The following is a 25,590-nucleotide window of genomic DNA, read 5'->3' as shown; positions in this document are numbered from 1 at the left end:
CTCGTCGACTGAGTCAAAACTGCCTGGTCACCGGCGTGTGTGGTTGACTATTTGGCATTGGCCGGCGCAGGCCTCTACGCTTATTTGTGGTGAGGGATACTTCGGTGGTCGTCGATGGTGGAGTCGGAGTCGCCCTCACGGAGGCGTGATGACGATGACACCGGGTAGCTACCTCGATGGCGCTTTTTTCCTTCGACAGTGTGTGTGCGTTCTTGTGCGGGTTGCTAGGTCGCCCTGTGTGCTTTGTTTTTGTGGGTCTATGGGACGGTTTTAGCCCAGTTTTTCGTTAATTAACCGAACAACTCTCGACCTTTTTTAATGAATCGTGCCCTAAGGGACCCCGTTTTAAAAAAAACATATAAAGAATAATAGACCAGTACAAGTATATCTCTATCTCTATCTCTACCTAATATTAAAGGGAGGTTTGTTTCTCCAATTTTCTTGGTTTACGGTGGGACCCAGATCAGTTTTCGTACGTCCAACCAGTTGTTTTTCGTTCGTTCCGATCTGTTTTTCCAAAAAAAAATCGCACGAAGCACAGAGACGAGGCGCAATGGGCCGGCCCACTAGCCTAGCCCGAGTGAAAATCATCGGTCTTGGTAGTCAGTCTCTTCCGACGTGTTTGAGGGGTCGCCGTGCCTCACCTTGTCTTTCTGAAGTTAGAGCTGCTGATGAGGGGCCCTTGCGGTGATGATGCCACCAGAAGGGTGTTCGGTTCTGGCGCTGACTCGACGCAAGCCCGATGATTTTCTCTAGCAATGCTCGTCGACTGAGTCAAAACTGCCTGGTCACCGTCGTGTGTGGTTGACTATTTGGCATTGGTCGGCGCAGGCCTCTACGCTTATTTGTGGTGAGGGATACTTCGGTGGTCGTCGATGGTGGAGTCGGAGTCGCCCTCACGGAGGCGTGATGACGATGACACCGGGTAGCTACCTCGATGGCGCTTTTTTCCTTCGACAGTGTGTGTGCGTTCTTGTGTGGGTTGCTAGGTCGCCCTGTGTGCTTTGTTTTTGTGGGCCTATGGGACGGTTTTGGCCCAGTTTTTCGTTAATTAACCGAACAACTCTCGACCTTTTTTAATGAATCGAGCCCTAAGGGACCCCGTTTTAAAAAAAACATATAAAGAATAATAGACCAGTACAAGTATATCTCTATCTCTATCTCTACCTAATATTAAAGGGAGGTTTGTTTCTCTAATTTTCTTGGTTTACGGTGGGACCCAGATCAGTTTTCGTACGTCCAACCAGTTGTTTTTCGTTCGTCCCGATCTGTTTTTCCAGAAAAATCGCACGAAGCACAGAGACGAGGCGCAATGGGCCGGCCCACTAGCCGGGAGGTTTGTTTCTCCAATTTTCTTGGTTTACGGTGGGACCCAGATCAGTTTTCGTACGTCCAACCAGTTGTTTTTCGTTCGTCCCGATCTGTTTTTCCAAAAAAAATCGCACGAAGCACAGAGACGAGGCGCAATGGGCCGGCCCACTAGCCTAGCCCGAGTGAAAAAAGGCCAAGGAAAATATTAAGCGCCGCGAAGACTCGAACAAGGGCCCTCATGCTCAACGCACCAGAGTGTTAGCCACTGGACTAAACGTTACCTTATGTTTATTTAGCAGCGCGACAGTCTAAATTAGCGAACAGCCGCGGCAGACACTAAGAGCAAAACGGAAAACTAGAACGCGAATAATTTAGCGAACTTCTAAGCAAAAAATTTAAACTCGAATATTTTTTTCACAAAGAACAATATTTCTATTTTTCATTTTTTTGAAACCTGAACATTTTTTAAGACATAAAGATTTTTTGAAAACTAGGAGGTACTTTAGCGAACGTTTTTCCGAATTTGAGAACATTTTCTAAAAACACAAATATTTTTTGAAACTTGAATTTGAAAAGGCAAACATTACTTTTTCAAAATGAACAATTTTTAAAAAGTGGGAGGTACTGTATCTAACACTTTTTAATCTGTACCTACTAATAAAGAAAGGTGCGGTTCTCTGATTCGGTCTATCCATCGCATAGGATTTTTCATCCGTCCCGCACAAGGGCCACACAAGTGAAAGAAAAAAAATGCCTTTTGTTCCCGGTGAAAGAAAAACACTTAGCTTTCTTTTATTCCTCAATGTGTTTGTTTTTATGAATGTCTCAGGTGTCTCGCTCGGCCTCAGTCTGCGTTGTGGCCTAGCGAAGCCGGCTCAAGGCAGGCAAGGCAAAAATATCAGTTCCCATTTGGAATCAAACTAGCGACCTCCTTCCCCGTCCAGGTAAATTCATCGCAACCGATTGAGCTAGATCAACGTTTGTGTTTAGGTGAAGGTTGTTCTGTCTATTAAATAGCCTCACCTTGGTTGCTTATAGATAATCCCTCCAGTTGATATTCTTTTTTGAGTTTTAAGGTATCAAGGAGCTGACTTGGGAAGCAATAAGCCAAGGGTAAGGAACGACGTGACAAAAAAATAAAGGAGGGAAATTTATTTGAGACAACTACATGTCAAATGACATGAGACCTGACAAAGGAATGAAGAACTAGGAGAGAGAGAAAAATAAAAAGGAAGAGGAGAGATTTTTTTTAGGGCTAGGAAGAGGAGAATTAGACCTGAGATGGAAGGAAGATACATGGTGGATTGTTAATAGGTGATGGGCTGGAATTCAAACATACACGTGACATGGAAAGATACATGGTGGACTAAATGGTGATGGGCTGAAATTCAAAACATGAGACATGGCATAGAAATAAAGAGGAAGGGAAGAATTAGACGTGACATGTTCTTAGAAAACTAGACGTAACATGGAAGGTTTCATGGTGGGGGGCTAGAAGGATTCATGAGACTATGTACTAAAGGAGGAACATGTATTGGAAGCGCCGATAAAATACCGGTAAAAGGAACTTGATCATAAAAAATGTAATTTTTAATAACATTATTACGAGGATTAAGAAAATAAAATGCCCATAGATGTATTGTTTTAGTTCAATTAATTAAACTAGGGATATGGTACGAACCTTTTTTTTCATCGCGTCTTCACGTACGACTAGCCTTGCTTGGCTCAGTGACACGCGTCATAATGCATGAGGAGTCCAACTAAGGATTCACGGTCTATCTAACACAAACTACTCAATTTACATGATAACACGGACATATATTAGATGTAGTGCTTTTCCCTATTATATTAGTGGGATGTAAGAAAAATATGTGTTCAATGCTCTTTATCTCGCAGGACACGAAGGAGGCTCAACGATCCAGCTATTGGACCTAGCCAACATTGGTCACTGACAACTGGTACCATGACCACTGGCGACGAGACGACAAAGATGACAAGCGGGAACATGGGTCTGATGTCATATTAAAATGAAGGATGTGGACCTGAGGGTGAGATATTAGTCATGTTTGTTATGTTATGGGCACAAGGGTGGGTCTTTAGGCATGTTCAATGGGTAAGGGCGCGTGGGGGCTGTTTTACCCCGTTACAAAGCACGCGCATGTTTGCTAGTTAAAGTAAAAGATAATAGTGAATTAGGTCATTTCCGACCAGCTCTAACATCGCTTGTCTTAAGGGACCGGTTTGCAGCATGTCGTCTCGAAGACGCGACTAAGAGAGCCCGCCACGCCATGTTCAATATCACCATAGAGCAATGTGACGAGACAACACGACTGGATGGATTCCTACTGCATTGAGCTGACTGCTCATCTATCTGCCTACCCGCATTGAACAGGCGCGACGGCTGAGAAACCCATTCTTGACGCATGCATTCAAACCGCCGCTTGGCCTGCCAAGCGTGGCCTGCTATATAAAAATGACCATCCATGGCACAAGTGCACAACCCCCACCACCTCAAAGGCACATATCATATAGTCCAAGCCGCCGGCACAACCGCTTACCTCTACTCCCCCGACACAATGGTCAGGACCCATGAAGGGTGGCGGAAGAGCCTCTTGTCGCGGCACCAACATGAGATCACCGAGATTTTCCACGAGGGGTTGCCAAGCACGTACGCCGAATAGAGGCGAGACTGCCTGGAGAGCTCGATGAACAATGATCCGATGATGGAGGAGGTGTCCGAAGATGAGCCGGTGCCCGCTCCTGTAAGCCACTACCGTAGTTTCCCCATGCTAGTTATCACTACGTTAATTAAGAGTTTCACCATGGACGCGGCCACACCAAGGGTTCTTTGTTCTCCCCTACCGATTGCAAGAGGTGGGGAAAGAGGCTTTTCTTGGCACCTCGAATTACCTCAACATCCTAACCTAGAATAGCGGCAGTAATATGATTCACGGCCAATTAAGGTGATAATGTTGTTTGAGCACTCCCCGCGACACTTGTGAAGGCTACTAACTTTGACATAAGTAGAAGATAATTGATCTCTTAATGGAAATTAATTCTCATCATAAAGAGTTCATCCATATTCTTGAGAACAAGTACAATTACTCAAACATGTAAAACAGATAACATAAAGGAGGGGATCAAGTTACAAGCCGTAATCAAGACGAGGAAGGAGAACACCATGGTGATGTTGGTGGAGACAGCACCGGCGGCGATGGCACGGTGGAGATGGCACCGACAGTGGAAAAGCCACCGGCCCGAAGGCCAGTGCGGTGCGTGGCGAAGCCTCCTCTTCATTCTGTTGATCTTGTCCCTTCTTTTAGGAAGGGTTGATGGAGCAGCAGTGGAGGTGATGGAGATTGATCTTGGATGAATGATGGCTCAAGGCGGCGGCTAAGGTTGAAAGTGTATATATAAGGGCTCTATCAAAGCCTCCTTCGTTGATGTAGCTTTAGTCCTTTAATCCAAGGGCTCTATATGAGCCAAATCCTCTCCCAAAATCTTCCTTTACTTCCAAGGATCATGTAGGAACAGTCAGGGATGAAATCCATGAAGAATCTCGTATGATCTGAGCCGTTTTTGGCTTGGGTATGGTACGACCACTCCGGTCGTACCATGTGTCGTCAAACGCTCAAGACTTCTTTGGTAAAACGACTTTCATTTCTTCATACGAACTCATATTTCGACGTTCTTGAGCTCGTTGGAATCATGAACAACGCCGATGCACGTGTGGTATTAGATCTTAATTTTGAGCACTTTGAGAAAAAAAATGTCATTTTTGACATTCGAATGCCTAGTCTGGTTCATGGAAGTCCTCCCTATTGAACCCATCCTTGGCCTTTTCATCATGCTTTATCTAACGCTGCTCCAAAACACATGTAGACACAACAAAACAAATAAAACTAATAAAAACTAAATAAAGCGCAAACTATGTAATGCTCACAATGAAAATAGCAAAAACCAACATGCATAATGGACATGTAATTGGCTCAATAGGACATGATATATGGAGATAATATGCAATGAATGAGCTCTAAAATGCATATAAAATAGAGCCATCAAACTCCAGGAATTTGGCTAACTCCTCACCCACGCCTTATTCTTTGGGCTCCGAAAATGTGTGGAATGCCGGTTTAACCAGCTTGTCTCGAGATATGATATTTAGGTTGTGCTCCGCTATTTCCAATTTTTATGGAGGAAATCGTGGAGTGCACTTTTATATTTGGGATCTAGGTTAGTTCCCATCAAGGTCGTCTTGGTTGGATTCGGGCCATGTGTCTTCGCCGAAGAAAAATATGGTCATCATCTCCATGAGCTCAGCCATAGTCTTGGGCTTGAAGTGGTGAAAGCCCCTAGAAAGGAACTCGTCCTCAGAGCCCTGTTTGAACGATGTAATGGCCTCAGACGTCGTTGCAGTAAACTATCTCATTTTTATTTTTAAGGAGTAGAGTCCAGTAACTACGTACTGTCTCGTTCTTTCCTTGCTTCATGTTGGCCAAGTCATTGGCTTCCGCGGGCCGGGCGTAAATGCCTCGAAAGTTCACCATGAACTCAACCTGGAGTTCCTCCCAGCTTCTGATCGAGTGAGGAGGGAGGGTGTGAAGGAAAGTTGTGATGATTCTTTAAGCACGAGGGGTAGATGCTTTACCGCGTGGAAAGCATGGCCATTAGCCACCTTGACCGCGAGGATATAATCATAGATCCAAATCGCTGGGTCTGTGCTGCCGTCGTACTTGTCACACTTTGTGAGCTTGAAGTTTGTCGGGAAGGGGTGAGCGATGATGCGTTCCGAGAAGCAGGGTGGGTACATCGTAGAAGGGCCGACAATTGTTGATCGGACAACATCAATGGTATTCCACGCAACATTCTGGCCGAAGGTCTCATGGTACTTGTTGAAGGCCAGCCGATACATGTCAGATCATGGCTGGCCTTCAACAAGTACGATGAGACCGGGAGTAGGCCTTAGCTTCCTTCAGAGATGTGCGGATTTTTCGCACGGGTCACAAGGCACGTGGGTCTTAGCTTCATAGATCGTCCGAGGAGCCTCGTCTTTCGGTGGTGGTTGATGTCGATCAAGATAATGAGAGCTCGACTTGTTGGTTTGTCGGGAAGTTGTGGTACCCATGTCCCGGGATGCAGTATCACGGTTTTTGTCGTGTTCTGTTGATGCCGTGACTTGCTTGGAGCGCCCTTTCCATCGTTATGAGTTCGGCTTCCTTCTGAGTTGTGCGGATTTTTCGCCCACGTGGGGTGAGAAATCGCACCAGGGTGGTCGCTTCATCCATAGCGTTGGTCATTCGTCGGCCCTTCGCATCCAACGCGCTCTTAGTCGCCGTCGAGATGTACTTGCTTTTCAAGTTCTCCTCGTAGTCCATGACTAGCGGCAAGGCGTGGCCGAGCTCCTGAAGTCTCTCGAACAGACGTTCCGGGTGTCTAGCCAGCTTTATTGCCGACTTCCCCAAGTTTTCCCGAGCCTGATCACAGCACGGGCTGCCAAACTCTTTGTTCAGTGCCTCGTAATCCTAATCGTTGAACTGGCTGGGGGACCATGGCACCCGCTCTTCTGGCACCTCTTTGCCCTTGGATTGCAGTCGGGATCGTCTTAGTGTTATTGTTCGAGCCTTGGCTAGCTCGATTTGAGTCCACCATAGTCATAGGTCGCCTGCCACACCAGCGCAGCGGCTGGCGGGCGACTTCCTGTTCCATGTCTTTTGCTTCCTCGATGGCACACCCTCAAGGGGACGAGATAGTGGTCAGGGTGGGTAAAAAATCGACTTCTACCGGCAACTTCTGAATCTGATCTGACATCGAGGTCGAGAGGACCAGCTCCTACTGCTCCTGGATCTGGCAAGAAGCCAAACCCTGGAAGATCAGCTCTTCGTGGTAGCCCCACGAAATGTTTCAAGTTGATGAATCTAATGATATGTTCTGGAGTGGAAGTCGGGACTGGCCGAGGTGGCCTCTCGAGTCAGCGACAAAGGTCGCAACATTGAAGACAAACATATGCCGCGGCACGAAAGTCGCACAAGAATCGATCTGAATGTTGATTCGAACTCCCATCGACCCGCGGAATTCACCTAGCGAGACCTGCATGGGCCACCACTGTCTGAGCTAAGATCTGACAGATTCCTTGGTAGGTTATTCTTGCTAGAAGATTACCGAAAAAGGCTTTCGCCCCGCTTTATATATAAAGCACCGATCAACAAGCATCCAGTACAAACGCACCCCACCACTACACACGCACACACCCAAGGCAGGATACAAAGGCGCTGAGCGCAACAACACCACCTCTAGCACTCACTACGAAGAGATGAAGCTACATATGACGATCCATGAGCTCCAAAGCGGCGCCTTCAGGAAGGGTACGACACCGGCGCGCCGCCACCGCCCGATCCAAGGATCAGAGTTTCCCCTGGGGCTGCATGATAGGCAATGAGAGCCGCGACGATGCCTTCAAGAAGGGAACGATCTTCGCAACCGCCGGTCCGTCCGAAGATAGAACAGGTTTTCACCTCGGCCAACACTCACCGCCACCGAACGCCACACCCCGGCTACCACGCCGCCCACACGGCCATGGCGAGCGGGCAGCACCAAGCAACGGGCTCTGCCCAAGAGCACCGCGCTACCACCACCAGGGCCGCCGCCCCGGCATCCAAGACCTTGACACCACCTCACCCGAGACCCGTCGCTACCCCAACCAAAGAGACGAGCAGAAAGGTCCCACCTTTCGCACCCCTGGGCAACCCCCATCGTCGAGACCCGATAGGCCGGCCAGAACTGGCATCCATCAGCCCGTCCTGCAGCCCCGAGCGCGAGACGAACTCGATCCTGCAGCACCGTGAGGGGGACGAGGTCAGTCCTGCTGCACTGTGCGTGAGACGAGCTCGGTCCAGCTGCACTGTGCGCGAGACGAGCTCGGTCCTGCCGCACCGGACGCGAGACGAGCGATGGACCGCGGCTGGGAGAGGGCCAGCCCTTCGATGGAAGTAGTGCCCGGACGACGAGGAGATGGGGCGAAGGTCAAGACGGTCCGAACGCGGACGAGCCGACGCCGGAGAAGCCGGCTGTCGCCGCAGTCAGAGCCGCCGAGCCACCATGAAGCCGCCACGACACCGAGAGGCCACCACCAACGCCGGACCTCCCGCGCCGCCGCCCACGGCCAGAGCAACGGCCACGCCCGGCCGCTGCCCACCCGCGCCGCCCGACAAGCTCCAAGCGTCGGAGCAGCCGGGCACGCACCACCGAAGCCACACACCGGAGCGCCAGCCACCACCACAGAGCATGCACATCCACGCCCTGGCCAACACCACCGGAAGCCCCACCACCCCACCGGAGAAGCATAGCCACCAGCAGCACCACCACCACCTTAGCAGGGCCGCCAGCCGTCCCCCGCCGCCACCAACCCCCAACACCAACCAGATCTGGGCAAAGCCACCCAGATCCGCCGCCAGAGCAACCTGCCTCCTCGGATCCCCACAAGCCACCGCTGGAGGGGGGAGGGAGGAGAAGGGGGCACTCCTGCGGGCCACCACGACGCCGGAGAGGGGAGGGAGCCGGAGCAGAGGAGAGCCGCCGCCCGACGCCGACGGGCAGGAGGGGCGCCCCGCGACGCCGGCCACCTGCGCGCGGGAGGAGACGCCCCGCCGCCGCCTGCGCCACGCGGCCTTTGGCCGGTGACGCCGCCGGCGGCCGCGAGGGAGGAGAGGCTGAGGCGAGTGGCTGGGGCGGCGACGCTAGGGAAGCCGCCTGGAGTCGCCCGCGGGAGCGACTCGGGGGCGGACGCCTAATCCGATCTGCTAGGAGATTTGGCTAGATGGTAACGGAAGTAAGGATTTATACATGTTCTGACTCTCATGGAGGAGATAATACCCTGTTCCTGCTCTGCTGCCGTTGGCACCGATCCAAACACACCCATATATCAATACCCGGGGTCCTAGGGTTAAAAATCGTAATCAGCTATGTTGGTCCAGGTAGAATCCTCCATGGCTCTGATGTCTTTGACTTTTACGTCAAATCTTACGGAGTCTTCGTATTATCCGCCACGGGCCACCCAAGGTGACTCAGGATGAAACCGACCTAGGAGCCTTCAGCCCAGCCCTCCAGACCGAGAACCGACATGGTGATGGACCCGACTCTAAGCTGGGACACCGTCACCACGAAAGCCCTCGCCATCGGCTAGCCTCCATGCGTCGCCGCTAGCGCTCCAAGCCACCTATGTTGCGTGCGGCAACAAGGCATGTTGTGAGGGCATGATGGTCAGTGTTATCCGCGTCAGGCGGGGAGTGGGTGATGCTAAGGTCGTGTGTCATGGAGGCGAGCCCTATCTGACACCACTCTGAGCTGCAACCGGCAACACGAGATGCTGCGATGGCTCGACGGCGAGCTGTAACCAGCACCATCAGATGCTGGGATGGGCACAACAAGCTGCAACCGCCACACATGATGCTGTGATGGCACGATGGCGAGCTGCTACATACACCTCGGAGAGTTGCAACCGGCGAGAGCGGGGGCTACAAGTCACAACGCTCGTCGCCGCCTGTCGGTGTCAAAACCGGCGGATCTCGGGTAGGGGGTCCCGAACTGTGCGTCTAGGCAGATGGTAACAGGAGACAAGGGATACAATGTTTTTACCCAGGTTCGGGCCCTCTTGATGGAGGTAAAACCCTACGTCCTGCTTGATTAATATTGATGATATGGGTAGTACAAGAGTAGATCTACCGCGAGATCAAGGAGGCTAAACCCTAGAAGTTAGCCTATGGTATGATTGTTGTATGTTGAGATTCTGTCCTACGGACTAAAACCGTCCGGGTTTATATAGACACCGAAGAGGGTTAGGGTTACACAAAGTCAGTTACAATGGTAGGAGATCTGAATATCCGCATCGCCAAGCTTGCCTTCCACGCCAAGGAAAGTCCCTTTCGGACACGGGACGGAGTCTTCAATCTTGTATCTTCATAGCCCTGGAGTCCGGCTGAAGGTATAGTTTGGCCATCCGAACACCTCCTGATCCAGGACTTCCTCATCGCCGATACTGCAACCGGCGAGAGCGGGGGCTACAAGTCACCACGCTCGGCGGCAAATGGCAGGACTATGTCGGTGGGACGACGATGAGGCGACGTCCTGGCGGGCAAGCTATGTTGGCAACAAGCTATGGCCTGACCTGGTGGCGCTTCTGCAAGCTGTGGCTGCGCCGGACGTCAGTGCGGCGAGCCATGGTGGCATCGGATGCGGGTGCAGCGATTTCATCGAGCACGGAGCGTCTCGCTGGGAACAGAAGAGAAATTTGCACGAAAAGGAGGAAGTAGCGAGCTGGCCTTGAATCCTTGATCCAACAGCCAGTTGGCAAGACATCCAACGGCTCCAAGGTGACCGGTCGGGTGCCAGATCAGCCGACCGACGCCACCAAGCACTAGCCGATTTTTTCTTAGGCAGCCAGTCAAGTCAAATAACCGAGCTCCTCACTCTCTGTCGATCTGGAACTCTGCCGGCCAAATCTCTCGCTCTGCCTCCCCCAGCGCCGCCGGCCATAGCACCGCCTCGCCGTCCTCCCCCACAGCCAAACGCCCGCCTACTCCACCCCGACCATACGAGCCCCCTCCCACAACCAGCCGAGCGAGCCATGGCCATGGACCTGGCAACTGGGGCCATGGGCAGCCTGCTCCTCAAACTCGGCGAGCTCCTCACGGAGGAGTACAAGCTGCAGGGCAAGGTCAGGGAAGATGTCGAGTATCTCAAGAGAGAGCTGACGAGCATGCACGCCGCCCTCGGCAAGGTCGGCGACGTGCCGCGGGACCAGCTCGATAAGCAGGTCAAGATCTGGGCCGACGACGTCAGGGACCTCTCATACAGAATGGAGGACATCGTCGACAAGTTCCTGGTGCGCGTCGAGGGCTCCAACGCTCCCGTCGCTGTCAAACCACGCAAGCTCAAGAGGCTGATGAAGAAGATTAGTGGTCTATTCACCAAGGACATGTCTCGCCATGAGATCTCCGACGAGATCAAAGTCATCAAGGCCCGAGTCCAGGAGGCGGCTGACCGGCGTGAAAGGTACAAGGTCAACGGCGTGAAAGTGTGCTTTTGTGGATAATAATTGCGGAAGCAGGATAATCACAACTACTCGTATTCTCGAAGTCGCCACAGCGACTGGTGAGGTATACAGGCTAAAACCTCTTTCTCTGGAATTATCAGCGAAGTTATTCAATACAAGATTGTTTGGTGATAAAGGCGAATGCTCTTATGGTCAGCCAACAGAGGCATATGATAAAATTTTGCATAGATGTGGTGGTATACCGTTGGCTATAACCACAATGGCTAGCTTGCTTGTTGGTAAACCAGTGGAGTCTTGGTCTAAGGTATACAACTCGATTGGTTTTGGAAATGAAGATAATAAAGATGTCGACATCATGAGAAAGATACTTTTATTCAGCTACTATGATCTACCTTGCCATCTTAGGACTTGTTTATTGTATCTGAGCATATACCCAGAAGACCATATGATTGAGAAAGATAGTCTGATATGGAAGTGGGTTGCTGAGGGCTTTGTCCAGCAGGAAGCAAAGGTGGGATTATCTGAGACTGGTGAGAGATACTTCAATGAGTTGATAAATAAAAGCATGATACAACCGGTAGAGAGCCCCCTGCATGATGGCATCATAATTGGTTGTCGTGTCCATGATATGGTCCTTGATATGATCAATCTTATAGCGAAGGAAGAAAATTTTGTCATTGTATTAGATAGATATCAGGAAGACACATCTTCAGATAGCAATGCCCGTAGGTTAGCCGTTGGACGGAGACACAACCCTCTGGTTAGCACATGCCTGCATCAAGTCAGGTCATTTAACGCCATGTGCTTGGATAAATTCCTTCCGTCGCTTTCGTGCTTCCAAGTTTTGCGTATCCTAGCTCCAGAAGGTGATATTCTATCCAAGCACCACAGTAATTGTCTTGAGAATATTGGGAAGTTAGTTCACCTGAGGTATCTTGGACTAGGGAAGATGGTGGATGTTCTCGAGTTACCGAAGGAAATTGGGGACCTCAAGTTCTTACAGATATTGGACCTGGGTAGTGATACACTAGAAGAACTGCCGCAGAGTCTTTGTCTATTAAGTCAACTCAAGTGTCTGCGCTTTGATGGTAGAAGGGCAAGAGTGCCGGATTGGATAGGAAACCTGACATCTCTGGAAGAGCTATTGTTAGGCTGCGTCAACCAGCCTTCAAACTTTGTGAGTGAGCTGGGCAAGCTGACAGAGTTGAGGAAGCTCCGCATCAGTGAACATTTATGGTTGAACAATGCAAACTTGGTAAAAGCTTGGGCGGAGTCTCTAGCAAAACTGCAGAAGATCCAAGTCTTAGACATTCATCGGGTTTATTTTGATATGTGAAGTAATTGTTAGTTTGTTTTGATCATGTAAAAGTCCGTTAAGTACTACGTTCTGGTTATTTCTGAATTCAAGCTACATGGAATTTGGTATGTGTATGTAAACCGTATTTCCGAGTCGTGTTTGTATTTCTATATAAATCAGAGAGTAAACAACGAAAAGAAGCAAGTTTTATGCTTCACAAAATTTCTTTCGTTGAGCTTATTCTTCTTGTTTTTACAGCTTGAAGAATCAGAAAATAGCCCTACTGTTTTCCCCCAAAAAAGACACTCTTCTGAACTGCATAACAATCACAAGCTCTGCTTTCAAAATTTGCCCTGCATCTCTAGAGGGAGGTTCGGCTATAATTTTTGAAAATCTGACATCCCAGCTGCGAAACCAAAAGCCCCGTCTGTCAAGAGCCAACAATTTTGGCTGTGTGCTTCCATTTTGGGGCACAAGGAAAGTTCAGCACATAAGTTCAGACCTGAGGGAGGAGTCATGTTCTTGCAATCAAAAGGAGAGAGAGGTGTCATGATTTACATGTGCAATAAAAAAACCATGTTTGAACAAGTCTTGGGATGCCGACACGGTTTAGACGGTGGCCCTTCGACAACCGATGTTTTGTTTTTATTAATTACTGATGCTTTTTTTTTGTGATAACATGTACGCGTACTGCCGATGAGATCATACTTATGATGAGGAAGTATGAGAGAGTGATATGCTTACAGAAGATTTAAAAGATATAAGTATATCCCTGAAGCTGATTGTCACAGGGTAATAGCAGAATATATCACTGCAGCTAACTGAAACAGAGTAAGAGCAGTTTCAGAGATCGGCGGTTTCTCAGTTCATTTATGAATAATTCCCAGTCTTTGCTTTCCCTCGGTGGTTATATTTATGAATAATATATCACTGCCGCTAAATGGTCGCCTTCACGAATAGCCCGCTATAGCCCGCTTTAGCCCGCTATAGCTCCGCTATAGCTGATTTGGAGGCTCGCCGCTATTTTCCATAGCCCGCTACTTAAAACATTGATTGTAACTGCTGGAGATTATTAACAACAGGGAAAGGTACCGACCCACAAAACATATCCCTCCTCTAAATATGTGTTGGTACCTAAATAAGCACCAGAATACACGCATGTCTTGCAGTTAACCTGATCAGATAGAGGCGTGTACACACGCAGAAAACATGATGAAGAAACTCAGACGAGAAATTTTGTGAAGCGTACAACTTGCCTCTTTTCTTTGTTTTCTCTCTGATTCATATAGAAATACAAACGCGACTTGGTGTCCAAACACACCAAGGCAATTCATGACAAACACGACATGACCCGATACGTCACAGACGACGTATATGGTTTAGACACACGTAACAAATTCTATCAAGCTTGAATTCAGAAATAACCAAAACATAGTATCTAACACTCTTAACATGATCAAACCAACTAACAACTAGGGATATCAAAATAAACCCGATGAATGTCAAAGACTTGAATCTTCTGCAGTTTTACTAGAGACCCTGCCCAAGCCTTTACCGAGTTCGCACTGTTCAACCATAAACTTCCACTGATGCGGAGCTTCCTCAACTCTGTCAGCTTGCCCAGCTCATTCACAAAGATTAAAGGCCTGTCGATGCAGCCTAACAATAGCTCCTCTAGAGATGTCAGGTTCCCTATCCAATCTGGCACACTTGCACACATACCGTCAAAGCGCAGACACTTGAGTTGACTTAATTGACAAACACTCTGCGGCAGTTCTTCTAGTCTATCACAACCTAAGTCCAATGTCTGCAAGAACTTTAGGTCCCCAATTTCCTTCGGTAACCGAAAGACATCCACCATCTTCCCTAGTCCAAGATACCTCAAGTGAATTAGCTTCCCAATATTCTCAAGAGAGTTAGTCTTGAATGAAATATCACCATCTAGATCAAGGACACGCAAAACTTGAAAGCGCGAAAGCGATGGCATGGATTCATCCAAATAAATTGCAAAAAATGACCTTAGTTGGTGCATACAAGTGATGTCCAGGGTGACAACTCTCTGTCTAACCGCTAACCTTCGAGCATTGATATATGAAGAATTGTTGTACTCATGCCCATTTAGTACGGTGACAAAATTTTCTTCCTCCGCTATTTGATTGATAATATCATGCACCATATCATGGACACGACAACCAATTATGATGCCATCATGCTGGGGTCTCTCGACCGCTTGTATCATGTTTTTTTTAGCAACTCGTTAAAGTATCTCTCACCAGTCTCATATAATCCTACTTCCGCTTCCTTCTGGACAAGACCCTCAGCAACCCACTTCCATATCAGACTATCTTTCGCTATCATATGGTCTTCTGGATATATGCTCAGATATAATAAACAAGTCCTCAAATGACAAGGAAGATCATGGTAACTGAAAAGAAGCATCCTTCTTGTGGTTTCTACATAACTCTCAACTTCATTTTCAAAACCAATCCAGTTGTACACCTTAGACCAAGACTCCACTGGTTTACCAACAAGCAGGCCAGCCATTGTGATTATAACCAACGGTATACCACCACATTTATGTAAAATTTGATTATATGCCTCTGCTGGCCGATCATAAGAGCATTTGCTTTTACCACCAAACAATCTTGTATTGAATAACTTTGCAGATAACTCCTGAGAAAGTGGTTTTAGCCAGTATACCTCACCAATCTCTCTGGCAACACTGACAATACGAGTAGTTGTCATTATCCTGCTTCCGCAATTATTATCCACAAAAGCACACTTGATTATGTCCCATGTTTTTTGATCCCATATATCATCAATAACGATGGAGTACCTACCCACATGCATAACAAAAAACCATAATAAGATGGTAAAATGATCTAGCAAGGCGCTGATCAATAACAGTTAAAGATTAAAATGAAAAGAATGCTTGGCTAACTACGTCGCTAAGGCATCATTCACAATTATTTTAAGAAGTTCTAAGATACTCCCTCCTTCCCAATATAAGGCATACTTTACTTTGAATGGTATTTAATGTACAACTTTGACCAATAATATAATATGAAATTATATGGAATTGGCATGTATACACGGTATCATCGTATTTGTTTTGCAAAATAGTTTTATTTCATACTACCTCTGTCTCATAATGTAAGACATGTTTTGACTCATCTTTTACACCAGTTATATAGATTTACTAAGAACGGAAATTACAGTCAAAGTTGTGCATCAAAGACCAGAAAAAGTCAACAAGGCCTTATATTTTGGGAAGGAGAGAGTGCTGTATGTTGACGGATGATAGCAAACAAGGTAAGAAAGCATCATATTTTACTTTATTTATAAAAATACATAAGAGCTAGTATGGGCTACCTAAACCGTTCTCTATAGAACAGCTCAAGACAAATTTGGTGCTTTTCCAAATATACTTAATTTTATACAAAAATCTATGACTACATATAGTAATAAGGTGCTTACCTCTTGTACGTGAGTAGTCTTCGAAGTTCGCTGATCAGCTGCCTTTCATCCAACCCCGGCTACATTCGCTTGTTAATTCCAAAGATAATGTCGTTAAGAATTATCTTCATACCCGGGTTCTGTCCTACGGGGACAAAAGCACTATAATCAAACTCTGCTTGGAGCTTATCATACACTGCTCTCGCAAGAGTTGTCTTGCCAAGACCTCCAAATCCAGCAATAGAGAGCATCTTGAGTTGTTTGGACACATCACCATCCTCATCTAACAACATATTGGTTAGCTGATTAAGTGAATCGTCAATACCAACGAGCTCTTTCAGATCCGGCGGGCGAGTGTCAACCATGGTTGCGCCAGTTGAATTAGCACTAAGCTCATTGGCCTTGATGTCTTTCATCTCGCTGGCAATCGCGTGGTGAAACTTGCCCTTGGCGAGCAAACCACACATCTTTTTCATGAGAGATTGAAGCTTGCCCACATCGGGCTCAAGGCCCTCAGCACGCACCAGGAACCTGTCGACGATGTCCTCCATTCTGTATGAGAGGTCCCTGGCCTTGCCGGCCCAGATCTTGAGCTGCTCGTCGAGCTGGTCCCGCGGCACGTCCACGACCTTGCGGAGGGCGGGGTACATGCTGGTCAGCTCCGTCTTGAGATGCTGGACGCCTTTCTTGACTTTGGCCTTCAGCTTGTACTCATCCGCGAGGAGGTCGCCGAGCTTGAGGATGAGGCTGTCCATGGCCCCCGTCGCCACGTCCATGGCTCGCGCGGCTGGTTGCCCCGGGGTCGGGGCGGCCGGCGGCGCTGGGGTCGGAGCGGCAGAGCCGGCGTTAGGAGGCCGCGGAATGGCGCTGCTATGGTCGGGATGGAAGAGGCGGGCGGTTGGCGGTGGAGGGAGGACGGCGAGGGCTGTGCTATAGCCGGCGGCGGGATTTGGGATGAAGGGAGCGTGGAGAGCAGAGTGGGAGATCTGGCTGCCTGCACCTCGAAGATCGACACAAATGATTCCCCACTTCTCCTTTTATTTTAATATAATACAACAGGCATCTAAGTGCACATGGTACAACGTGCATTGGTTCACCTAATCGCGTGGATCTAGATTTTGGCCGTGTTAAATGCACATAGTACTACGTGCATATGTTTATCCCTCATCTCGGTCGGGTGGTGTGGTGTGGGGCGCTCCTCTCGGCTACGAATCACATGCGGTTGGTTGTGTGCACCAACGAGGACCGCGTTGTTTAGTCGTGCTAGATTGTGCGGGCATTGTCTGGGTGACACTAATGCAGAATCCGGCTTTAGTCCCGGTTCGTAAGGGCCTTTAGTGCCGGTTCAGCAACCGACACTAAAGGGTGGGGACTAAAGCCCCCTCCCCCCTCCCTTCTAGTGCCGGTTCATCACGACCCAGGACCAAAGATAGATATGGTGGACTCTCATGGCAAAACTGGTTTAAGGGTATTGGAAACACAAGTAGTATCTCTACTTGTGCTGAGAATTTGGCTAGCATGAGGGGGAAAGGCAAGCTCAACATGTTAGAGGATCCATGACAACATACTTTATCTCAGATATAAGAAAACATAACACATTACGTTGTCTTCCTTGTCCAACATCAACTCTTTAGCATGTCATATTTTAATGAATGCTCCCAATCATAAAAGATGTCAATAATAGTATATTTATATGTGAAACCTCTCTTTCCTTATTACTTCCTATTAATTGTAACGATGACCAAAACTATGTTTGCCAACTCCCAACAACTTTTAATCATCATACTCTTTCTATGTGAAGTCATTACTCTCAATAAGATCAATATGAACTCTTTGTTTTCTTTTATTCTTTTTCTCTTTTCTTTTATTCACTCAAGATCATGGCAAAATAATCAAGCCCTTGACTCAACACTAATCTTTATTATATAGCTCACGGACTCGATTACATAAAGAGATCATAAGGAAAAACTCAAAATTAGATCATGCCATAAACTTTATTCTACCAGATCAAGATACTACTAATAGGATCGAACTAAGAAAAACGGTAAAGGTAGGAGATGTGATTGTGATACGATACCGGGGCACCTTCCCCAAACTTGGCAGTTGCCAAGGGGAGTGCCCATACCCATGTGATTATGTCTCCTTTGTCGGTGAATAAGAAGGAGGTGATGTTGACTTAGTTGATGGCTTAGACTTCTCCCTTAATTTACGCTTGAGGACGGCATTTTGATCCCTCAGATCATCAATCTCCCACTCCAGGATTAATATCTTTTTGCATAGGTCCTGCTTATTTTCCTGCAAGAGACGAAAAGGGATAAACTCGAACTTTGGTTTCTTTATCCTATCAGGGAGACTTGACTTTTTGAACTCCACGTGCATGTACCCAGGTTGAGGTAATGGGGCTTCATCTTCATCTGAGCTCGTCTCCTCCTTTCCCTTGGGTTCATAGTCCTCTTCTTCTTCCGTGGTCCAACCATCGTGCTCCACATCTCCATAGACCTTAGGATTGGCTAAGTAATCATCCACATAGCTTTCTCCTTTCGAATCCTGGAAAGACATGTTGATCTAATCTGCAGCGGGACAGCTCGAAACGAAAACAGAGGATATTTGCGTGATACAGGAGTCAAAACCTTTGGGAGTATATATAATGAATTTTTACCGACCAAAATACGTATTGTGCAAGAAAATGGAGTCCGGATGGCACACGATGTGCTCACGAGGTAGGGGGCGCACCCTCCACCCTCGTGGGGCTCTCGTGTCCTTCCCGGACTGCCACTTATTTTTTCTATTTTTCTAAATATTCCAAAACGGAGAAATATTGCCTTAAAAACTGTTTCGGAGTCGGTTTACTTACCGTACCACATACCTATTCCTTTTCGGAGTCTGAAACGTTCTGGAAAGTGTCCCTTATGTATTCCTCCGGGGTTACGGTTTCAATAATATTGGTTTCAACATTTATGGGATTACCCGAGATATAATGTTTAATTCTTTGACCGTTTACCACCTTCAGATTCGTGCCTTCGAAATTGTTGATTTTTATGGCACCAGAACGATAGACCTCCTCGATAACGTAGGGGCCTTCCCATTTAGAGAGAAGTTTTCCTGCAAAAAAACTTAAACGAGAGTTGTATAGCAATACATAATCACCTACATTAAACTCATGCTTTTGTATTCTTTTGTCATGCCCTCTTTTAACTTGTTCTTTAAACAACTTGGCATTTTCATAAGCTTGGGTTCTCCATTCATCAAGTGAGCTATCAAATAACCTCTTCTCACCGGCAAGTTTGAAATCATAATTGAGCTCTTTAATAGCCCAATATGCCTTATGTTCTAGTTCGAGAGGTAAGTGACATGCTTTTCCATAAACCATTTTATACGGAGACATACCCATAGGATTTTTATATGCAGTTCTATAGGCCCATAATGCATCATCAAGTTTCTTGGACCAATTCTTTCTAGACCTATTGACAGTCTTTTGCAAAATTAATTTGAGCTCTCTATTACTCAATTCTACTTGACCACTAGACTGTGGGTGATAAGGAGATGCAATTATATGATTAACGTCATACTTAGCAAGCATTTTACGGAAAACACCATGAATAAAGTGTGAACCACCATCAGTCATCAAATATCTAGGGACTCCAAACCTTGGAAAAATAACTTATTTAAGCATTTTAATAGAGGTGTTATGATCAGCACTACTAGTTGGAATAGCTTCTACCCACTTAGTAACGTAATCAACAGCAACTAGAATATGTGTATATCCATTAGAGGCAGGAAAAGGTCCCATATAATCAAAGCCCCAAACATCAAATGGTTCAATAACGAGTGGATAATTCATAGGCATTTCTTGACGTCTACTAATATTACCAATTCTTTGGCATTCATCACAAGATAAGACAAACTTACGGGCATCCTTGAAGAGAGTAGGCCAATAAAAACCGGATTGCAATACCTCATGTGCAGTTCTATCTCCAGCGTGGTGTCCTCCATAAGCTTCGGAGTGGCACTTGCGTACGATCTGTTCCTGTTCATGCTCACGTACACAACGTCTAATAACACCATCTACTCCTTTATAGAGATGTGGGTCATCCCAAAAGTAATGTCTCAAATCATAGAAGAACTTTTTCTTTTGCTGGTATGTGAAACTAGGTGGTATGAATTTAGCAACAATGTAATTGGCATAATCAGCATACCAAGGAGTACTACGAGAAGTACTTATAACATTTAATTGCTCATCAGGAAAGCTATCATCAATAGGTAGTGGGTCATCAAGAACATTTTCTAACCTAGATAAGTTGTCTGCAACGGGGTTCTTAGCTCCTTTTCTATCAACAATATGCAAATCAAATTCTTGTAGCAAGAGAACCCATCTAATAAGTCTAGGTTTAGCATCTTTCTTGTCCATAAGATATTTAATAGCAGCATGATCAGTGTGAATAGTTACTTTAGAATCAACAATATAAGGTCTGAACTTATCACAAGCAAATACAACTGCTAAAAATTCTTTTTCAGTAGTAGCATAGTTTTTTGAGCATTGTCTAGATTCTTACTAGTATAATGGATAAAATTTAATTTCTTATCAACTCTTTGCCCTAGAACAGCACCTACAACATAATCACTAGCATCACACATAATTTCAAAGGGTAAATTCCAATCAGGTGGCTGAACAATAGGTGCAGAGACTAATGCTTTCTTAAGTATTTCAAATGCTTCTACACAATCATCATCAAAGACAAATGGTATATCTTTTTGTAATAAATTAGTCAGAGGCCGAGAGATTTTTGAGAAGTCCTTAATGAACCTCCTATAAAATCCGGGATGACCTAGGAAACTTCTTATACCTTTAATGTCCTTGGGACATGTCATCTTTTCAATAGCATCAACCTTGGCTTTATCAACTTCAATACCTCTTTCAGAAACTTTATGCCCCAAGACAATACCTTCATTGACCATAAAGTGGCACTTTTCCCAATTCAAGATAAGATTAGTTTCTTCACATCTCTGCAAAACTCGATCAAGATTGCTCAAGCAATCATCAAAAGAAGATCCATAGACGGAAAAGTCGTCCATGAAAACCTCACAAATCTTTTCACAAAAGTCAGAGAATATAGCCATCATGCATCTTTGAAAGGTAGCAGGTGCATTACATAAACCAAAAGGCATACGTCTATAAGCAAAAGTACCAGAAGGGCATGTAAAAGTTGTCTTTGATTGATCTTTAGCCGACACAGGTATTTGAGAGAAACCAGAATAACCATCTAGAAAGCAATAATGTGTATGTTTGCATAATCTTTCTAGCATTTGATCGATAAAAGGTAAGGGGTAATGATCTTTCTTAGTAGCTTTATTCAATTTGCGGAAATCAATTACCATCCTATAACCTGTAATAATTCTTTGTGGAATCAATTAATCCTTATCATTAGGAACAACAGTAATACCTCCCTTCTTAGGGACACAATGGACAGGACTTACCCACTGACTATCAGCAACGGGATAAATTATACCTGCCTCCAAAAGCTTTAGTATTTCTTTCCTTACCACTTCTTTCATTTTAGGATTCAGACGTCGTTGAGGATCACGAACTGGTTTGGCATCTGCTTCCAAATTTATTTTATGTTGACATAGAGTGGGACTAATGCCCTTAAGATAATCAAGAGTATATCCAATAGCAGCATGGTGCTTCTCCAGAGTTTTCAATAATCTTTCTTCTTCATGCTCTGAAAGGTTAGCACTAATAATAACAGGATATATCTTCTTTTCATCCAGATAAGCATATTTAAGATTATCAGGCAACGGTTTAAGCTCAAACACGGGATCATCCTTAGGTGGAGGAGGATCCCCTAGGATTTCAACAGGCAATTTGTGTTTCAGAATAGGTTCCTGTTTAAAGAATATTTCATCTATTTCCCTTCTTTCATTCATAAACATATCATTCTAATGGTCTAGAAAATAATGTTCTAAAGGATCACTAGGAGGTACGGCAATAGAAGCAAGACCAATAATTGTGTTTCAGAATAGGTTCCTGTTTACTAAATTTAGAGAAATTAAACTCATGAATCATATCATCCAAGCCAATAGTAACAACATTCTTTTCGCAGTCTATCCTAGCATTAACAGTGTTCAAGAAGGGTCTACCAAATATAATGGGACAAAAGCTATCTTGTGGGGAACTGAGAACAAGAAAATCAGCAGGATATTTAGTTTTCCCACACAAGACTTCAACATCTCTAACAATTCCCATTGCTGAAATAGTATCTCTATTGGCAAGTTTAATTGTGACATCAATATCTTCTAACTCAGCAGGTGCACTTTCATGCTTAATTTCTTTATACAAGTCATAAGGTATAACACTAGCACTAGCACCCATATCACATAAGCCATGATAACAATGATCTCCTATTTTAATAGAAATAATAGGCACGCCTACCACAGGTCTATGTTTATCTTTAGCACAAGGTTTAGCAATTCTAGCGGTTTCACCGCAGAACAGAATAACATGCCCATCAATATTATCAGCCAAGAGATCTTTAACAATAGCAACATTAGGTTTAACTTTAACTTGTTCAGGAGGTGTATAAGTTCTAATATTGCTTTTACGAACCACAGTTGAAGCTTTATCATGATCCTTTATTCTAATAGGGAAAGGTGGTTTCTCAACATAAGAAGTAGGAACAATAGGATCATTATAAGTGACAGTCTTTTCTTCAACTTTAATTGGTGCAGCTACTTTTACTTCTATGGGAGGATGATATATAAACCACTTCTCCTTAGGGAGTTCAACATAAGTAGCAAAAGATTCACAGAAAGAAGCTACTATCTCATAGTCAAGTCCATATTTAGTGCTAAACTTACGGAAAATATCGGTATCCATAAAAGATTTAACACAATCAAACTTAGGTGTCATACCTGACTACTTACCTTCGCCGAGATCCCAATTTTCATTGTTGCGTTTAATTCTATCCAATAAATCCCATTTAAATCCAATAGTCTTCATCATAAAAGAGCCAGCACAAGAAGTATCGAGCATGGTGCGATTGTGTTCAGAAAGCCGAGCATAAAGATTTTGAATAATTGTTTCTCTTGGGAGCTCATGATTGGGGCATGAATATAACATTGATTTAAGCCTCCCCCAAGCTTGAGCGATGCTTTCTCCTTCGCGAGGCCAAAAATTATATATATAATTGCGATCACGATGAACAAGATGCATAGGGTAATACTTTTGATGAAATTCCAATTTCAATCTTCTATAGTTCCATGATCTCGTATCATCACATAGCCTAGAGCTTGTCAATGCGTCTCCCTTCAAAGATAAAGGGAAGACCTTCTTCTTAGCAACATCATCGGGTATACCTGCAAACTTAAATAATCCACAAACTTCATCCACATATATTAAGTGCTCATCAGGATGCTTTGTTCCATCTCCTGTAAAAGGATTAGCTAGCAGTTTTTCTATCATACCCGAAGGGAATTCAAAAGGAATTTCATTTTCAATAGGTTCAGTAGGTTGAGGAGAAACTCTTTTCTCTACTGGTCGGGGTGAAGATACCCCGAACAAGCCCCTCAGGGGATTACTTTCCATAGTAACAAGTGACAGTAAATTTCAGCACACTATATAAATTTTTCCTTACCAAATTCCACCTACCAAAGGCGCTTCACTCCCCGGCAACGACGCCAGAAAAGAGTCTTGATGACCCACAAGTATAGGGGATCTATCATAGTCCTTTCGATAGGTAAGAGTGTCGAACCCAACGAGGAGCAGAAGGAAATGATAAGCGGTTTTCAGCAAGGTATTCTCTGCAAGTACTGAAATAAGTAGTAACAAATAGTTTTGTGATAAGATAATTTGTAACGAGCAACAAGTAACAAAAGTAAATAAAGTGCAGAAAGGTGGCCCAATCCTTTTTGTAGCAAAGGATAAGCCTGGACAAACTCTTATAATAGGAAAAGCGCTCCCGAGGACACATGGGAATATCGTCAAGCTAGTTTTCATCACGTTCATATGATTCGCGTTCGGTACTTTGATAATTTGGTATGTGGGTGGACCGGTGCTTGGGTGCTGTTCTTACTTGAACAAGCATCCCACTTATGATTAACCTCTATTGCAAGCATCCACAACTACAACAAAAGTATTAAGGTAAACCTAACCATAGCATGAAACATATGGATCCAAATCAGCCCCTTACGAAGCAATGCATAAACTATGGTTTAAGCTTCTGTCACTCTAGCAACCCATCATCTACTTATTACTTCCCAATGCCTTCCTCTAGGCCCAAATAATGGTGAAGTGTTATGTAGTTGACATTCACATAACACCACTAGAGGCTAGCTAGACAACATACATCTCATAAAAATATCGAACGAATACCAAATTCACATGACTACTAATAGCAAGACTTCTCCCTTTTCCTCAGGAACAAATGTAACTAATCACAAAGCATATTCATGTTCATAATCAGAGGGGTATTAATATGCATAAAGGATCTGAACATATGAGCTTCCACCAAATAAACCAACTAGCATCAACTACAAGGAGTAATCAACACTACTAGCAACCTACTAGCACCAATCCCGGACTTGGAGACAAGAATTGGATACAAGAGATGAACTAGGGTTTTGAGATGAGATGGTGCTGGTGAAGATGTTGCTGGAGATTGCTCTCTCCCGATGAGAGGAGCGTTGGTGATGATGATGGCGATGATTTCCCCCTCCTGGAGGGAAGTGTCCCTGGCAAAACAGCTCTGCCAGAGCCCTAGATTGGTTCCGCCAAGGTTCCGCCTCGTGGCGGCGGAGTCTCGTCCCGAAAGGTTGCTTCTTGTTTTTTCCTCGACGAAAGACTTCATATAGCATAAGATGGGCATCGGAGAGCCACCAGGGGGCCCACGAGGTAGGGGGCACGCCCTAGGGGGGGCGCCCCCCACCCTCGTGGACAGGGTGTGGCCCCCCTGGTCTTCATCTTTGGCGAGGATTTTTGTTTATTTATTATAAGATATTCCATGGAGTTTCAAGACTTTTGGAGTTGTGTAGAATAGGTCTCTAATATTTGCTCCTTTTCCAGCCCAGAATTCCAGCTGCCGGCATTCTCCCTCCTTATGTAAACCTTGTAAAATAAGAGAGAATAGCCATAAGTATTGTGACATAATGTGAAGTAACAGCCCATAATGCAATAAATATCGATATAAAAGCATGATGCAAAATGGACGTATCAAGCACCCCGGACAGACACGAGGCACGGCAGGCTCCATTTCGTGGAAGGATGGGTTTCCCGAGGCAGGCGGTTACAAAGGCCGGGGGAGGAAGAGGAAAGTGGAGTTGACCGAAATACAGGCGTTGCACGCAAGGGTACAAGTGCTAGAGGAACGAGACGCAGTTCGCAGCTTGCGATCTGCCGAATCTACCCCCGAAGCTACCCCGCCAACTCAGCAGAGAAGCAGTGTGGCTTCCACTGAGCTGCTTTAGGAGCATGTCTTCACGGCTC

The 25,590-nt window shown here is 45.6% G+C and overlaps 2 pseudogenes across 1 annotated transcript; one reads left to right on the top strand and one right to left on the bottom strand.

Moving 5' to 3' along the window:
• Positions 1–10,812: 10,812 nt before the first annotated feature.
• Positions 10,813–12,695, top strand: LOC125522322 (disease resistance protein RGA5-like; annotated as a pseudogene).
• A 1,353-nt stretch (positions 12,696–14,048) lies between these two features.
• Positions 14,049–17,097, bottom strand: LOC147956769 (disease resistance protein RGA5-like; annotated as a pseudogene). The gene is made up of 2 exons (XR_015609970.1): positions 16,134–17,097; positions 14,049–15,492 (listed from the first exon to the last, which is right to left on the bottom strand). The product of XR_015609970.1 is annotated as a disease resistance protein RGA5-like (transcript).
• Between the last annotated feature and the right edge of the window lie 8,493 nt (positions 17,098–25,590).

Source organism: Triticum urartu, chromosome 7A, assembly GCF_056163025.1.
Source record: "Triticum urartu cultivar PI428250 chromosome 7A, HENAU_Tu73, whole genome shotgun sequence".
Classification (NCBI taxonomy): domain Eukaryota; kingdom Viridiplantae; phylum Streptophyta; class Magnoliopsida; order Poales; family Poaceae; genus Triticum; species Triticum urartu.
Note: the sequence above shows the minus strand (reverse complement) of the source record. Positions and strands in the feature narration are given on the sequence as shown.